Raw genomic sequence first — 15,134 nt, forward strand, 5'->3', positions numbered from 1 at the left:
GGTCACGAAGTAGCATAATTGGTCTTTCTTTCCGGGTAAATGTCGGTGCACGTGTAGTGGGTGAATGACCCTTTACTTTAAAAGCCGGCATAAAAAAGTCCCTCCAATGTCCTTAAATTAAATTTACATCGTTTCCTTTAACAAATTTCGTAGATGAAGGAAAACCTGATCTAGAGCCAGTGCGTTACGTAATATATGCCGATGACAGTATATGTAGTCTGGGTACATGCAGTTAAGTTCTGCTGAATGCAAGCAGCGGATATCGACCAATATGAACGTATTTTGTCATGTTCCTCTCTCAGTAATTCATTACTCATACAAACGTTCTCTCAAAGTATTTTCTATTTTACCTCATATATATAACAAACCCTTATATGTCTTCTTTATTCACATAACGCTATTGTCTTTCTGAAAGCTTTGTTACCCGTCGCACGCCACAAACAACGTCTAACGGTGCTCTCACCGTCAGCAACATCTGCTACAACTACGGGCAGGCTACACGTGCAGCGACGGATACAACATAACTGGATCGGCCACAAATGACGTGTTCAACATACAGCAGCTACTCCACATATATGGCTACTGGACAGGGTCTACGCCAAGGTGCCCATGTAAGTCATGACTCGTTAATAAAATTATCATGGTACAGCAAAAGTTATTGCTGCAGTACTGAAGTATTGTTATTGCTGGCAACATTGCCGTCGGACTTACCAAGGCATAGAATATTGAAATGCAGATTTAACCTTATTGAAACAGACCTTTAACTTTAATGTTGAATCTTTAGACCTTTAATAATGGTATTTTATCCATATGGTGAAACATAACCAGTGTCATATATACCATATGTGCACATGCGTACATATGACTTTGTCAAGCAACCATTGTTTCTGTATTTCGTCATCTCAGGACGTCATTAAACAGTTAACGTGACATCAGTGAACAGGGCAGTCATCACTTGCTTTACCGTGTTTTACTGCACATATGTACATGAATAAAATGGATTAAAAGAAATTATTACACTTCGGCAAGGTGCTGCCACACGACTTATAATGAAATTCAAAGTGCAAATTGCGGTATTGCTCTCGAATGAAAGGAATTTCACACTCGTTCTGTGGTATAAGTCGTATGAAACACTCGTGTAATAATCCTCTATGTTCATACAGCGCATGGATCATCCTCCTTCAAAGGAACGTGCGCCTGAACGATGATACGATAAGTCGGATATGAAAAGCGAATGAGGTGAAAACAAACACTGGGACCAAATGCCACGGAACACTCTAACATAAAGAAAAGGTTTCCCATCAGTCATTCAGTACCTCTGTGTATGCGTCACCCTCTAGGGAATTATCTGAAACCGATCTCGGCCATTGATGCTATCTATTAGACACAGTAGCACACATATCCCAACACGAGCTGTATTCGACGTTCTGGGTGATTTCGACGATTGCATTGCTCGCGCTTATATCGGGTGAGTAGTTATTGCGATCGGAGTGAACAAAACAGTTTCACTGGTAGGGCGGGTGCCCAGCCGCTGTCGAGAAGTTTTATTGACAATGGAAATCGGGAAGTAAAGTTATATGAAAAACAAACAAACATCAATATTATTTACCTGAGATCGTTAATACCTTAATTTAAGATGCAAAATCAATTGCCTTTATAACAAATAATAGCAAGCGAAAATTCAGTAAGATCAGTCGTCTGCTGGTGACAGGCAATATATAAATAGGAAGCCACGTGATCACAACACTCCCTCGCAGTGCGGAGCAAAAAGTATGGCTCATCGTCGAAAACCCATACCAAAATACCCGGGTGTTACGAGCGCCCACTGTTTTCGCCGATACGATGTCATCAACGCTATATGTTTGGTGGAAACACTTGATATTTTGTGTGAAATAGATGAATATATCCTTTATCACCCGAGGTTAGTAAAATAAAACTTTAAATGATATTACAGATAAAAATTACGTTTTTGTCTTACATCGTCGAAAACCCCTGACACCGGGATATACATCAGCTATCGACACCTTTACTATAATGCAGTATTTGTTACCGAAAACATGTCACCTACACTTTGATGAACGACTAAGGGCTTCTTTTCCATTCTTCAAACTGCAAAGTAGAACTCAACGAGTGACATCCACTGAGTACAAACCTTGATACATCGGCACATTCTTCCAACGCCAGTTGGGATTAGGGTCTGGTGTGGCGTGGTCAGTATGACCATTAGGATGACCGCCAGAATGCTGTTGTACAGTGTCCATGGAAGGGTAGCTGAACAACTCAACCGAAAAATCGTACTGGTCGTGCTGTTTGGCAATCCTGGTCCATGGATGTGGAAAGGGGTTTGTTGTTTCTGTTGTGTATGAAGATGGTGAGGCTCGAATCCACCGTACACATATCGTAACTGAGTACCTGGAAAACATCCATAGAATACAATGACCAGCCAAAGTCCTGGCCCAGAGCACGGGTGGGCCTTGGTCGTTGAAACTGGGTCGTTATTGGGTCAGGTGTTGAGAGACAAGAGTTTATGAGACCCTTTCAAATTATATATCCGTTCGACCATGCCTCATAAGCAGATGCATGGCCAACGATGAGGTGTGTGGTTGGGTGTTGGACAGACAGTGTTTAGCCACCTGTCGTCTTTCTGTTTGCACCCAAAGAATACACCGTGAACATGTCTATTGCAATGTTACAACTGGTCCTACCTTTCGCTTGGCCATCCGTTACCAGTGCCCGCCAAACTCGCTGCAGTGACATTGTTATTCCTCGAATATCCCCTGATATAACGAAGCAGCTACAATACAGCAACACGCATTAAGTGATCATGGTATGTCTCGTTAAGTGTCTGGCATTTATGATACCCACCACATCAGAATATTTCAAGGCGTTCGTATAACGGTCACATTTGTTTTGTCTCCAGTCGCTGAATCCTGCAACAGCAACCCCTGCCAGAACGGAGGCACGTGTGTGAACGGCCTGGAGCTGTACACGTGTATGTGTCCACCTGGATGGTCAGGGGTCAACTGTGAAGAAGGTAGGACTTCCAACAAGTCTGGTCAAGTCCGGAAATTTGCCGCCATTGAATGCTAATAGCACCTCAAATCTGAAAAAACACGTTTTTCTCCCAAGTATTCTTCCCAAGACACAAAAGCGTGGAGTTGCATGTTGTTGAGTATGTATGACTGTTTATTCATTATATGTACTTTATATCTGATTTTTCAACCTTACAAATAGAAACCATATACACAATATTCCTGATGTTGCTCCAGACGTCCAGCCCCTGTAATGAGTGGCTGTGGAAACAGGACAGATCTCAATACAGCTGACCACGAACTGACCCACGAGTGGACAGTGCCAACCTTCACAGACCCACTTTATAACGAAGTCACTTCGACATCCAACTACGTCAGCAACTCCTACCGCTTCCCCTGGGGCGACTTCTTCGTCCAGTACGTGGCCACCAAGACAAACAAATGGTTTACAGAAGGAGTGCAAGTTTCAACTCAGCATTAGACGTAAGCCATAACATACGCCCACGCACGCGTGCACGCACACACACAAACATGAATGCATGAACATACATTCACGAACACACGCAAGTACGCACGCACGCTCGCACACACGTACACACTCACAGAGTCGGGAGTGGTCAATTAAGGTGACTAGTAGAATGGCATCCTGGCATCATGCCAGATCACGGGTTCACATCCCAGGGTCGCCGTATGACTGTCAGCACTATATCTGTACTCATGGGTTTACCACTGATGCGCATCTAAAGTCTGTACATTGCGGGAAGTCACGACACGTAAGGCTAACATGTCGTAATATGATATTATGGTATAGATACGTTAAACCAGAACCATGTGTATGTACATGTATTTACATTCGTTAGTAACTGCATTGTTAACGGTCGATATTGCGCGATGAATTGGCAGACACGTTAAATGATAAACCATGACATATTACATTATGAACAAAGGTCTGTGGGAGGATCGTTCTACTTCCTCCTCGCCACACAGCTACCTGTTGTCCTTTGTGAAAGAATGTACATAGGCAGTAGACCAAACACAACACATCAGATATGACAAATGCATTTATAATTTGTGTCATATCTCCCAGATCTTCATTTACGCCATCAGACACATTTCAATAGCTTGTTCTACCTGTCCTCATAGCTCATTGTTCTTGTTTGAATGGCCGGTAGGATAATTCTCATGGGTTTGGTAACAACCTGACCTCTGGGTTAAGCCTGAGAAATGTATTCATTGAGGAGTAATCCAGGCATATGACGTCGGACTGTAATTTCTGTTGTCTGAACAGTGATATATTGTCTGAACAGTCTGAACAGAGACCCAGGTCGTCCTTGTACAGAGACATGCTGTCTGCATGACACAAAGTCTGGCCACCGATCCATTCATCCTCTTCTTACAATCAGGTTATGTTGTTTTGGGATCCGTTTAACATTGCTACTTCTTGCAAGTATTTGTTAAAACTCACAAATATACTCATGCCAATAATTGTTGTCACCCACCACCCCCTCCCATCCCCCAACCCCCACACCTCACACCCCACCCTCTCAATTAAAAACATTTTAAGGGGTGACAACCATTATTGGCATGAGTATATGTGGGACAAACGCCAACAAACCTTACGTTACTCGATGCAGTTATAATATGTATATATAATAACTGTATTTAGGCCATTTGGGTATATATGCATCGGTGGTTATGTGATGTTAGAAGCTATGTATGGACAGTTAGAAGTTTGGAAACTGATTATGTCATCGTGATACAAACTGGGTACTGAGAAGATAATAGGGTTTATAATTCAGAAGTAGTAGGTTTGTTTGTTGTATAACGCCACACTAAGCAAATACGGCGGACTTCAAATAATCGACTCTGGACCAGACAATCGAGTTACCAGCATCATAAGCATCATTTTTTGAAGCGATGAAATAGTCAGCGAGTCTCAGTCTGCACACAAGCCCGCCTCTTACGGCAAGCATGGGCTGCTGAAGACCTATTCTAACCCGGTCCAGCAGTAGGTAAAAGTAAAGTCCCTTTCCACAACCACAATGGTAATACGGGTGTTCGTAAAAGATGAGCGTTTCCTGCCTTACCTGTAACACTTATCTTAAACACACGCAGAACCTAGACAACTGCTCATATGAAAAAGCACAAAGCATATTGAATTAGTCAAAATATGAAACTATACAGAATCTTTTGTTGACTGATGTGTCAAATCTGGAAATGTCCTACACACGTCTACCACGATTTCTGAAATCTTTACTGAGACATTGGATGTTCTAGTCATGATAAAACAACTTCTCAGCAAATCTCTGGTAAATCTTTTAATAAATGGTACATGTCAAATTTACCCGTTAAGAGCTCCTGTCAGCATTCAGGTCCCTAGCAGTCTGAGCCTGACATACGAAGGCCACAAAATGGATCGGTGGTCAAAGTGGTCATGCTTTTGGTCGTTTGTACGTGATCGCATCCAAAATGTGTGGATCGAGATGTTTAAAATTTAAACACAATGTTTTCTAGTCCAGACACCATTATTTACATTATCAAAATATCGATATATCGATGAATGCGGCGTTAAAGAAACCCAACTGATGTCCGGTTTTATACACCCAACAATATGCACCCATTATTATATCGTTCTAAAGACATAAACCATATTATACTACAGTACAACCAGAAATTATTGAGAATTTAAAGATTGTAATTTTTTATATTTTTTTTCACTCATTACTCACGTATTAAATGTGAATATTAGCAGAACATAACTCCAGATTCAAAGACAGGTCAACAGTTAGTATTTTGTCAAGTCACCATGGGCAGCAATGCAGGCTTCAATGCGGCGGGGCATACTACTGATCAAAGAAGTTAGAAAGTCGTGGTCCATGCTGTCCCAATATAGGACCACCTCTTCTTTCATTTCAGCAATATTTGTCAGATTTTTCTTATTGACACTTTCCTTCATAAGTCCCCAAACATTTTCTATTGGATTTAGGTCAGAGCTATAGCTTGGCCAATCTAATAATGTCATATTTTGGGTCCGAAACCAGGCCTGTGAATGCTTTGAACGATGTTTTGGGTCGTTGTCCTGCTGGAAAATCCAAACATTTCCAAAGAACACGTGAGCAGATGGAAGTAAATGTCCCTCGTGAATATCTGTGTACCGCTCACTGTTCATATTCCCTTCAAATACACAGAGGGGGCGTTGCCCCTAACACAGATATGCCACCACACACCTTAACTTTCGGACTGTACTTTGGGCGCTGATACAAAGGTTTTTCAGTTTGTTTGGTCCAGAATTTCAGTGTGTTAAGAAACAGCCACACAGAACTTTCATCTGAGAAAATCACATTGTCCCAGTTAAAATTTCTATGCTGTAAGCACCAGTTCAACCTTCGCTCCTTTTTGTTCAGGTTTTCATGATCGGTGATGGAATTCCTCGGCTTTTCTGCCAACCCATTGCATGCAGCTCAGTTCTAATTGTCTCCTTACAGACAGCCACAGTTCCTCTATCAATCATATCCAGCCTTAAGTTTTCTAAACTCCTTCGTTTACTTTTAGAAACAATAATACCAAGCCGCCTCCTGTCACCGGCAGTCACTTTTCTGGGGCCTACCCGCGCCTCCCTGGTGCTCAATGCCATATCCATTTGCAATATTTCTCAAAAAGCACGATAAACAGTGGACAAGGGGATGCCTGTTCTACTTGAAATCACTTTAGCTGATCTGATGTACTTGTTATAATACTCTAAAATCAACTTCCTCTTCTCTAAATCATCCATACTGAGGACCACTGAAAATGTCGTCTGCTAGCAAGTAAACAAAGGGGATAACTCTTCACAAGCTAATGAAAAGGATCAACGGAGTTGTCTCTCTTGAATGAAACCAAGTACTTGATAGCTGGTCAAGGTTGTTTATACTAGAAATCCAATTAAACATATTCCTAAAATTCTGAATAATTTCTGGTCATACTATATTTAACGTATCTTCATTAAGAGGACGTGTGCTTAATTTCAAATTTCCCTATTTTCTTTTACAGCTTTTCCATGCGATAACCTGTCTGTCCCCGAATTTGGTTACGTGGCCTGTAACGGTTGGCGACCAGACTTTGGACAATATTGTTTGATTGGCTGCCTGGCGAACCGAACCCTACCACGTGACATTGATGGCAGCCAATGGTATGCATGTGGAGCAGGCGGAACCTGGTCTTCAAACCCAGGAATGATCCAATGTGAAGGTAACGCATTTTATATTTTGAAGAAATATAATTATTAATGAGTTTGGATATATATTTCATTTGTATTTGAACAGTGGTGAAGCACGTTCATTGTAACGAAATGTTGCACCAAGATGTGTGGTAGCTTTGTTTACTGAGAGTTCGCTAGTCACCCAGTGCTATTCTCTACGTCACTACACTTTGAGAAACAGCTTGTTTGTTCGCGCTGTGATATTCTAATACTGTATGATATTGCTAAAAGAGCCATAAAGCAGTGTATGAAATAAACCAAAATCCCAGCCAGACATCAGGGCTGGTGACTTCAAACTGTTACCAGCCCAAAATGGATTTAACCCGACCAAATATGGTGATTTTACTCAGACATATGGAACATCTACAATTTTACCTGACCAGACAATCCCGTGATCAACATCATGAGCATCGATCTGCGCAATTGGGAACCGATGACATGTGTCAACCATGTCAGCGAGCCTGACCACCCGATCCCGTTAGTCGCCTCTTACGATAAGCATGGGTTGCTGTAGATCAATATTCTAACCCGGACCTTCACGGGTATGAGGTACATTCCAACGGGGTTGTATCTCTATCATGATGTTGGTATGTGGCTATAAATATTATGATGTATATCGATATCTGTGAACGTGAACTATTTTTGTAATTGGAATGGATATATTGTAAAAACATCAATGTATGAATTTATACGCAGATAAGGCTGACCTCATCGGTGCGTCTGGTGGCATCCCTCGGCAGTCCGGATTCTTGTGATGACGTCAGTGCCGTAAAGAACAGTATATCTCATCACTGAAGAATTCGGATTTTAACACTGCATGTCTGAAACACACCGATCTGTGTGTACCTGCTAATGTCAACATTCGATGTTGATAGAAAACGGACTCTCTAACATTGTTATTATAATCAGGATAGCTCTGGCTTCTTGCCCAAACGTGGTAGGCGCAGTAAAGTTCAGTTGCACTGTCAGATATAGATTTCGTGGAAAAGCTAAAGTGAGTCATGATATCCTTTGGCATATAATTTAAAGACCTCAATGGCGCGTGAAGAATAATGATGAGATAATGGACTTGCTCTCCATAATAGGGACCGTTCGCAACTGATAGGTAGGGCGTGTGTGTACAAAATTGCTGACCCCTAGTATATGTGTATAAAATTGATGACCTCACCCCCCCCCTACTACCTTCCCAGAATAAATGGGCGACCCCTTAAAACCATCACGCACGCACGCACGGACACGCACGCACACACACACACACACTAGCCATAAATTATGAACGGTCCCTTACGGTGACGGATGTTCAACATTCAGCCTTCGAGTTAAACATAGGCATTTGCTAAAACTGTCCGGTAATGGAAAATACGCTGATAACAAGTACAGGTCATGGTCGTTTCTTATCAACGAAATCTATTGTCTCAATTTACACACATGCTTCTGAAGTAGCCGGAATAGTGCAACGGACTCTACTTTGTAGTTGTGATGTTTTATGGAAATTGTTTTGCCGTTTATATAATAATTCATATCTATGGTACTTTTTGTGAATATGGAGATTGTGATTATGATTATGATGCCACAGGGCCGTTTACTTGTGATCATTGACAAGAATGAATGTAATAAACAATACAAAATGCATTCAGATATCGGTTTTACTATTTTCTGCCCGTCTCAAAGATTATACATAACCCTCAATACCATCGTGGAATGTTCGCAATGTTAACAGAAAGTGTTTGAGACAAGCGTATTAAATACCATGTGGATTCTCAAAAAGTCAAAAGAATTGCTTGAATTTGTACAGTCTCAGAAATGGACTGAGTTCAGAAGTAACATTTGATTTTTGAAGTAACGTTGTACACCACATGTCCATCTGTCTCTGGTCACTCTCTTTGTTGTGTCATGTAAGCAAACAGTTGCAGTTTTACACTTTTGGTTTGATACATAAAGACTGAGGATTAAGTAAAGTATAACTAGTTGTGTTTCAGTGTAATATAAAATTGAAAGAACTGTCACCAAGTTTTAGCATTAACTATTTGTGGATCATCCATTCCTGCAGCTGTCAATGAAACGTAAGCGATGACGGGGAAATTCTACGTAAACCTTGTTTTGTTTCAATGAAGATTGAGATATAAAATGAGACTGCAATTCCATGACATGTTTGAAATGTTGCTAATATATCCCCCACAAGCAGATTAATTGATTATCAAAGACTAGATGTGTATAAAGATGTCCGTCAGCTATTATGTATTTGAGCAAACATTTATACTATTAATGTTATAAGTAGCATACAAAAATATGTTTTAGAAATACATCCACATATCTTGGAGTGCTGGCTGAGCGCAAGTGTAGTCCAGTTTTATTGACAACCATTATTGGCATGAGTAGATTTAATATCATAAATGTTTGTAATACGTTGTAATATTTAAACAGTAAGTGTATACGTTGTGCAATATATTAATCCTATGTATATATTTCAAGTATTTATGTGAAAACCAAGTACCATGGACGAGGTATCTGGGACACGTGTATGAACACGTGAATGAACACGTGCATGAACAAAAGATTTAATCAGGAGTTAATACATAAGGTATTTACATGATACAACAACCTCGATGACCAGATAGGTCTCCGCGAGTAATCATTTTCAGAGCCTACACAGCAACAGCTGCGTTGTGATGTAAACAATCGAACCAGGAAGTATGTGCTAGCCAATCACAACACAGCGCTACGCTTGGGAATCCCAACACAAAATATCTAATAAGTGCTTGAAAGGCATTGTTAAAGTCAAAGACAATATTTTACGGATACTGGCGACGGGCCAGTCAGCAGTCAATGACAGTCAATGACAGACGTGTATGTAATCATCCAAATACCCGAGATAATCCGAGGTGTCTCAAATTCTATCACTCGTCGTGTTTATCTTCGGTCTATTGTTGTTTCGCGTGTCAAGACGTCTCTTTGTAGATGGCAGATAAACACCATAAATTTGATTTATATTTCGTTTTCTTTGTTTGTAATTGAAATATCACTTTATGCCTCACATACGGCTCTCAAGAAGGAAAACTCTTAAGTACGCAGCAATTTAAGTTGGAATAATAGAACACGCAACATTCAAACGCTTGAATAACACAATGGACGAAAACAAAGTGTGTTATATCTAAGCAATACAATGTATACACATTTATTTCGTGAGCAGAATGATAAGGTGTAAACACAATCTATCGGTAGGTTTAGATCTCAAATAGCCTAAACACAACCCTGGTGTAAACAAAATCTACCGGTAGGTTTAGATCTCACCTAAACACCACTCTGGTGTGGCATGTGTTATATCCCAGATGATCCAAGTCAGGTAATTTATTATACGAGGGGTATTGAATATATTTTGCAACTTCAATATAAGACCAAGTCCCAGAATTTCTTTGGCACTTTTATTTTTTCAACATAATCTCCATTCACCTCAGTATACTTATTCCATTTGTCCTTCGCGCTATTAATACCACTTTATAGAAATCTGCCACTTGGTCCTCTAACCACGCCTCTGAGGCAGCCTTTGTGTTCTCTGTGTTCTTTTGTGTTCTCCGTGGATGCATCTTCCACTTAGGGCAGATTTCATTTGCCGGAACAGGAAGTAGTCACTTGGGGCTAGATCGTGCCTGTAGGGCGTTTGATTTAACTGTTCGAATCCACATGCATGTATGGCGGCCTGGTGCAATCCTCGACTTGGGAACCGAAGCATTGTCAAGCGAAAGTAGGACACCACGTATTAACATCCCACGGCGTTTCTGGCGAATAGTTTCACAAATCATTTCATTTAATTAAATTGGCATAAGATTGCCCAGGCTGAAAAGTAGTTCGTTGTCTGAATTGGTTCATGAGAATCATGTTTCGGTTTGAACTTGTTATGGCGCGTGTCAGTCTGATGTAATGACTAGTGTCACACCTGCCACAACATGACATAATTTGTGTAAGCACAAATGCCCAAGTTGCAAAATGTATTGAACGCCCCTTTGTATCTGTTCTATTATGTCTGAAGTATCTGCCTCTAATACTAAATATTTAATGAACGGAAATATATAACGTATTGACTATCCTGTCCTACCAGTGGGGCGATGGGGTAGCCGAGTGGTTAAAGCGTTCGCACGTCACACCGAAGACCCGGGTTCGATTCCCCATATGGGCACAGTGTGTGAAGCCTATTTCTGAGTGTCTCCCGCCGTGATATTGCTGGAATAGTGCTAAATGCTCACTCACTCACGCATGCATAACGGATTGGCAACAACGATGAAATCGTACAAAGTGCACACAAAGTACAAAGATAAAGGCTTGCGTAAAATTAATGAAGATCACACTGTCTGTATAACGAATGTACTTCATGAAATTGTGTTGCATGTGCTGTGTTTTTGTTGTTGTTTCTTTTGTTTTGTTTGTTTTTGTTTTATTCATTCAAACACCAAGCCAAATATGCTTGATGGTGATGCTCGCTCAGTAGAGGTCATTTGATGACATTGCCAGAGATGTACACGGTTCCCAGTAGGCGATTCTGTACTGTTCTCGCTAAGACCCGGCGAAATGTGTACAAGTGGTTCTTCAGAATGGTTGTCTTTGAGTGAGCCTCAATAGTTCCCTGTCTTCACGTTCCGACGCCATCCTGGCAGTGTTTGCCCTTAACCATGAAAAGTTGCGATCCCGAAGGACCCAAAACCATAAAGGGTTATGGGTCCTGATCAGAATGAGTAGGGCCCCTATATTTTAGCTACAATATAAGTAATTCCCAGCAGACAAAATGTGACAGCTAACAAACTGAGTTTAATTTAGGGTCTGGTGATTGACTAGTCTTCATTTACAACAAAAATCAACATCCATGTCAAGATCCAAGTCTGAATCAGAAAGTTCAGACAGGAATATGTCAGAGCAGTAGAGTCATACAGTGCAGTTTGTGCACCACTGACACCGGCACCCACTGTTGCAGATATCAGACTCCTCGGCAGGTTCCACAGCATGGGGCAACACTGGAGTCAGGGCGTCGGGGCATCTTCTTTAGTCTGCTTAGATTTCTTTTCGGGGCTAGCAATCTAGAAAACGACCACATTCTGACAGTAGACTAACAGGAACCACGATGTCAAACCAATCAACGCCACCCTATGTTTTTTACCATTATTTGACCAGCTGCCGATCGAGATAAGATCTAGAAATTATTGAATGATTTCTTCTGAAAAATAATATTCTTAGTTTTGGGGCTGAAAAAGCCGCGGGCCATTAAGGGCGTGCAGGAAACAAAAACTGTGGGTCCAAGTGTTTTTCAGTCGGATTCGGGCGTAAGGACCGACGTTAATTTCGAACGCTGCACCTTGGCGAGAACGTTGACGATCCATCACATCATTGGTTTCTCTGCGTTTTCTGACCTAACGACTAGCAATTATGTAGTGGACTTCCCGACCAGTTGCTTTAAATGACATACCAATATGCATATCAATAATTAGTCATCGCTGGTCATTTGATAATCTCCAGTGGCATAATGATGATTGAACATTGCAAAATTAAATACCGACACGACACGGAACGTGCACAAACTGCACTTATAAAAATCGTGGGTTTGCGTGTGGACATGCTCAACAGGAGTTCCACCAAGAAATACACTTGGTAACCGTGTTTGGTAGCTTGGCTCCTGAGAGTTTCCAGGACTTCAGTCCTGCCCCACAGCGAAGCACACGTGATACATGTGGCCTCAGTTTAGGCAAATGAGTTTGTTCAAAATTGCCCCTGTAAACACAGCAGAAAATGGGTGCCTCATGTAACCACTAACCTTCTAGCACCCCACAGGCTCCCTCTACCGCAGCGAATGGGACTTCTCCCACGAAACGCTGCCTTGTCGAAACCGCCAAGAACTTTCCGGAGAATATGTAGACTCCCCAACATTGCAGCCTTCTGCATTACCAAGAGTGCCATAAGGTATGTGCTTCCAATGGAAAATCCTGGGCAATCTCCTGATCTGCATAAAGAGATCAGGAGGTACCAAAACCAAGGTCACCGGAGAACAACGGTGTTCTTGGGATGCAAGCGAGACATTTCAAAGGCGAGATCCGCATATTTAGCATGCTTTTGGTGAATCTTTCCAATCACGTTGCTGTTAAAAGGAACAGAAAATTCAATAACATAAATAAATTCATTGGCTTTATCAAAAAGGACAAGATCAGGTTTGTTGTCATGAATTCTGAGACTGCATATGGGCCTGTTCCAAAGAGGTTTAAAAGCATCATTTTCCATGACGCCCTGGACATGTTCAAGGTCATACCGTGGATGGACGTCAGAGCCAAAGCCACGGGCATGGCGAAGACGACAGTAGAAGCAACGAGCCATGCCATCATGTCTTTTTAAGATATGCTGTTTGTGCCAAGGAAGGGCATCCACTGACAATGTGTTGGACAGTCTCTGTAAATTTATTGCAAAGTCGACATTTCATATTGATATTTTGTTTAAGAATCACATTTTGGCGATTTCGAGTGGGAAGTGACTGGTCCTGAGAGGCAAAAAGGAAGCTCTCAGTTTCATATTTTAGACCAGTCGACTTCATTAGGCGAAGGCGAAGGATTACTGTTCTGTTCCACACACTGCATGTACACACGATGCAATGGTCTCAGAAAGTTGACAAATGACCGACTCTGGGCAGACTTGGTGAAGGACATCACCTGGTTTACTCCCATCGCTGCACCGTCCAGCAGTAAACCACCATAACAAATTAACCTTTCATCATGGGTCTTGACATGCATCACTTGGGGATCATCTGATAAATAAATATGACGTGTAAATGTACACAATAAACTTCTGTGATGAAAAGCCTCCACATTAATCAAACCTCGGCCTCCCGAATTGATTGGCATATATAAACGATTAAGAGAGGACGAGGATGGTGGGATCTGTTATCAGATTATGATCCTTCTGGTCAGGCGGTCAAGACTCTGGATATCTTGTTGAGCCCAATCAACTTCTCCAAAAGAATAGGAAAAGGACTGGTACAGTATTAGTGGTTTTGACCTTGTTTCGAGCACCAAAAACAGGAAGCTCAAAGGATTTAAAGACAAGCAAAAACGCAAAGGACTAAAGGAATCCCCCTTGAATATCCCCCTTCTGATTGGAATAGATTCCGAAATCTCCACCTGCCCTTGCGAGAACGACTCAAGTTGAGTCGACCAGCGACTCATTAAAGACTTGAGTAAATCAAGTAGTCGCTCAGGAAGGTCAATACAACAAAGAGACTTCAGAATCCATTCATATGCTTTTTTGTAATTAATCCAGCACATGAAGAGGTTGCGATGATATGTTTTAGCCTTTTTCCAAAGTCATTTTCTGTACAAGAAGTTGATCCTTGCACCCCCTTTCTGTTATCTATAAATTATATCATTGGAAGAACAGTAGGATGACACGAGGTTTGTCAAACACCCTGTGAAAATTTTATACTGAGTATTCAAACATGTGAATGGGCGGAAATTTTTGGGATCAGTCAAATCTCCTTCCTTGGGAAGGAGTATTGTGCGACCTTTCAGAACCATGGAGGAACATCAACTGTGTCCACAAGAGAATTGAAACAGTGAAGTAATGGAGATTTGACGCTATTATTATTATTATTACACTTGCAATAATTTCTGAAATGAGCATTCTTATGATGCGTATCATCATACACAAGCTGAACTTGAACATCGTTTTGTTAGAGGTCATTATATTTTCACATTGATATACATATCTTAATCAGTCATATTTTTCTATGTCAACACTATATATTTATTACTTGGATGAGAAGCATGGTCTCGTTTCCATATCGCGGATCGTAATCGACATGATCTATATGTCACCTTTCCGCAACTAGATATTTGAGA

The 15,134-nt window shown here is 41.2% G+C and overlaps 1 long non-coding RNA gene across 1 annotated transcript; it reads left to right on the top strand.

Moving 5' to 3' along the window:
• Nucleotides 1-574: 574 nt before the first annotated feature.
• LOC124277462 lies at nucleotides 575-3,409 on the top strand. Its single transcript, XR_006898827.1, has 3 exons — nucleotides 575-611; nucleotides 2,921-3,034; nucleotides 3,270-3,409. It is a non-coding gene; the product is annotated as an uncharacterized LOC124277462 (long non-coding RNA).
• Nucleotides 3,410-15,134: the final 11,725 nt, after the last annotated feature.

The sequence above is a fragment of the Haliotis rubra genome, unplaced genomic scaffold (genome assembly GCF_003918875.1).
Source record: "Haliotis rubra isolate DU_JTF1 unplaced genomic scaffold, ASM391887v1 Scf2219, whole genome shotgun sequence".
In the NCBI taxonomy this organism is placed as follows: Eukaryota; Metazoa; Mollusca; class Gastropoda; order Lepetellida; family Haliotidae; genus Haliotis; species Haliotis rubra.